The sequence below is a fragment of the Solanum pennellii genome, chromosome 12 (assembly GCF_001406875.1).
Source record: "Solanum pennellii chromosome 12, SPENNV200".
Classification (NCBI taxonomy): Eukaryota; Viridiplantae; Streptophyta; class Magnoliopsida; order Solanales; family Solanaceae; genus Solanum; species Solanum pennellii.
The window spans coordinates 46,883,368-46,887,519 of NC_028648.1; the positions used below are offsets into that span (position 1 = coordinate 46,883,368).

General features: G+C 31.9%; 1 pseudogene; it reads right to left on the reverse strand.

Annotated features, from left to right (window-relative positions):
• Positions 1-1,963: 1,963 nt before the first annotated feature.
• Positions 1,964-3,159, reverse strand: LOC107006967 (annotated as a pseudogene).
• Positions 3,160-4,152: the final 993 nt, after the last annotated feature.

Sequence of the window (4,152 nt, forward strand, 5' to 3'; positions counted from 1 at the left end):
TTGGCCATTGTGATTGGTACATTATTGTATGTTTTATCTGTTGATTCATAAGAATATTGGGAGTATGACACAGTAGAAGTGGCAATCAAGAAAAATATCAAAAAAACAAGCAAATTGAGGCATCGCTTCTTCATTTGGCTACCCATCGAGAATATTTAAATTTTAGGAGTTTGAATGCTTATCAAATAGTCCAAACATATAAACGATTTTCCCAATTTTTTTTGGTTTATTTTATTCCAATAATTAGGTCTTGAGATAAAGGAAAGCCATGAAAATTAATTCATACACCTAATAATTGTTTGACTTATCTATTTTTTAAAAATTAAGGGACAATGCACAAGTACGCTCAATCTATGCTCGAGATTTCAGATATACACTTATACTATACTAAGGTTCTATTACCCTCTGAACTTATTTTATTAATAAGTTTCTCCCTTTTTGGCCTACGTGGCACTATCTGGTGGGCCCAATGCTGGTTGCCTTTTTTTTCCAAGATAGTGTCACGTAGGCCGAAAAGGGGTAGAAAATTACTTATAAAATAAGTTAGTGAGGTAATAGGACCTTAATGTAGTATAAGTGTGTCTCTAAGATTCGGGCATAGGTTAATGAGGTACTTGTGCATTATCCCAAAAATTAACTCCAATCTTTTTTGACTTCCAAGAATGTTGTTCTTGTTCCCTTTTGTTGGTACATTGAATATTTTATCAAATAATTTTTTTTTAAGTTTGAAATATACAGTTGTCGATCGGCCTAATAAATATATGTCCATTTTTTATATGTACTTTTAATTCTTTGAGCACGACTTAATATTCTCACCATTATATATACTTTCTATCGCCAAGTATGATAATATATTGCAAGATATTATTCAAATATCATTTACTTAATTTTATTTTCGCTTTACTATATGGTACTTAGACAAACCATGGCAAAATTCATTTAAACTACTAGTAAATTCACATTAATCAGGGCTAATTAAATTCACCTATTAATCACGGTTAAATGTTTTTATATTTGATGTAGAAATCTACTCCAAAGCTAAAATATTTTTCTTAATATGTTATCAAATCGAAATGATTTACAGCTGACTGTGATGTAATAAATCAAATGAGCTCAAAAAGTTTAAAAGGAAGGGCATTTTAATGGAAATTAGAAACAAATCTCATAGTATTAAAAGTTAGTTACATCATATTTCTATTGTTTTTTAAATTGCAAAAATATGTTAAAAATTTGGTGGAACCTGGATACAACTCAAAACGTCTCGATACATCGCATCTTGATTTTAGATACATTCCTCAATTTCCCGATATATCGCATCTCTATTTTAGATACATCACTCAATGTCCCGATATATCGCTAAAGTGATGTATCCGATTGATATATTGCATATGAAGTGATGATCCTAGAATACGAGAGAGTAGAAATTTTTGTAATAAAATGATAGAAAATTTTAGAGAATATGATAAAATAAGTTGCGTATTTAGGTTATTTTTCCTAATTTTATACAATATGATGTAACTCAATGAACTTATAAAAATTGTAATTTTCTTTCTTTATTTTGCTTGTTGTTTTGGTAACATGAAATGCCGGCCACTGTACTCTTGGTATTGGAATCACCAAATCCTCTTTGATGGTTGTTATTTGCTATTAAATTTATTAGAAATTAATTGACAATTGCTGGAAGAATAGGTGAATCTAAAGATACAAACTTTAAATAAAACATAAAAAAAGAACTTGTGTTTAATAGACATATATCTCTGGATACATTCAAGATACAATTTAAATGAAAAAAACAATTGCAACTCGAAGTAGGAAAGAAAAGAAAAGAAAAAAAGAATTACAAATTTTGACAGGCATTGATATCATGCCTTTGGACTCATAATAGGAGGAGAATTCTATGGGTTATATATGTTTAGTTAGAGAAGGACTCCAGTGGAACACGTTCAACATGCGAGATGAAAATTTAGTAATATGGAGGTGGCGGTGATGGAGAAGGTGATGGTTTCTTGAAGTAGTCAGTTTTTGGAAAAGACGGTACTTTGTATTCTTGTTTAGGAACTGAGGGTATTTCTGAAACAATTGTTATCTTCTTGTAGTTATCTTCTGGAATTGATGGTGTCTTGTAGTCATTATTTGTCAAAGAAGGCATCTTGTATTCTTGTTTAGGTATTTTGGGTACCTTGTAGTTATTATCTGTTGAAACTGATGGCACCTTCTTATAGTTATCTTCTGAAATTGATGGCTCCTTGTAGTAGCCATTATTAGGCAAAGAAGGCACCTTAGTTTCCTGTTTAGGCACTGAGGGTACCTCTGGAAATGATGACACCTTCTTGTAGTTATCTTCTGGAGCTGATGGCCTCTTGTTATAGTCATTCTTTGGCAAAGAAGGCACCTTGTATTCATGTTTAGGCATTGAGGGTACTTCTGGAATAGTTGGCACCTTCCTATACTTATCTTCTAATGGATTCTTGTAGTAGTCATTCTTTGGCAAAGAAGGCACCTTGTATTCCTTTTTAGGCACTAAGGGTACCTCTGGAACAAATGACACCTTCTTGTAGTTATCTTGAGGAGCTGATTGTTTCTTGTAGTAGTCTATTTTTTGCAAAGATGGCACGTTGTATTCTGGTTTAGGCACTGAGGGCACCTCTAGAACAGTTGGCACCTTCTTGTAGTTATCTTCTGGAACCGATGGTTTCTTGTAATCATTCTTTGGTAATGAAGGCATCTTGTATTCCTCTTTAGGCACTGAGGGTTCCTTGTAATCGTTATCTTTTGAAACTGATGACACCTTCTTATAGTTATCTTCAATAACTGATGTCTTCTTGTAGAAATCATTCTTCGGCAAAGAAGACACCTTATATTCCTCTTTAGGCACTAAGGATACCTCTGGAACCGATGACACCTTCTTATAGTTATCTTCCGAAACTGATGGCTTCTTGAAGTAGTCATTCTTCGGCAAAGTAGTACCTTGTATTCCTCTTTAGGCACTGAGGGAACCTTCTAGTCTTCACTTTTAGCTACTGTAGTTGGTTCCTTGTTGTATGTTGAATCTGATGATTCATAAGAATAAGGTGAATATGCCATAGTGCATGTGGCAATCAAGAAAACTGTTAAAGCCCAAGCAAATTGAGGCCATTGCTTCTTTATTTGGCTTCCCATTGAGAATATTTGTATTTTAATGCTAGATGGTTAGATTTTTCTTTTTTTTTTCTTGTGTTTTAGAATGGAGAAGAACTAGGTATTTATATAGAGCTTAACTACGATGTAGATTTGGATGATCCCAGAATAATCTAAACAGATAAGAGATTTTCCTATTTTTTTGGCTAATGCTGGTCCACTCCATGAACAATTTTTGTTGGTATGTTGAAAATCAAGTCCAATCTTTTATTTGACTTCCAAGAATGTTTTTCTTTTTTTTTTTTTGTTGGTACATTGGAATTTTGACTAGATAGAATTTCTGAAGTTGAAACACTATGTTGTTGGCCTAACAAATATTATTCATTATTCTATGTCATGATAATTAGTTGAGTTGGAAAGTTCTATGTACTCGATTGATACTTTGAGCACTATATTGGAAGCTAATATATTTTTAATATATATCATATACTTAATTATATGCTTGGTTTAACTATTTGGTTTTTCGATAAATCATTGCTAAATTTAACTAAATTTATTTTATTCGCTATTAAATTCATCTATATTCTTATTTTTTATTATTCATTTGATATGCGAAGCTTACATTAGAACTTCGATTAAATTGACATTGCGCATTATAGAGCTCATTCAAGAATGACGCTCTCAAGAAACTTTTTTCACACTCATGTTTCAAAGCCGAGACCTGAAATCTTGTTGCATTAACCTAAGCGCTATTAAATTCTCATAAACCGTCAACAAATCCACGTATTGCCACCAAATTCATGTAAACCATGAATTCACATAAATGCCATTAAACACGTCTTATTACTCAGTCACTATTATTCAACTATTATATATATCACAAATTAATTTTATGTTCGGTTTAACTATTTATTATTTGGATAATCATCACTTAATTCACCTAAACCACCAAATGCCGTTAATTTCCCTGATTAAATTTTTTTGACAACCAATGTGAATATTATTATCAGCAAAACGCCACAAACAAGCTTGGAA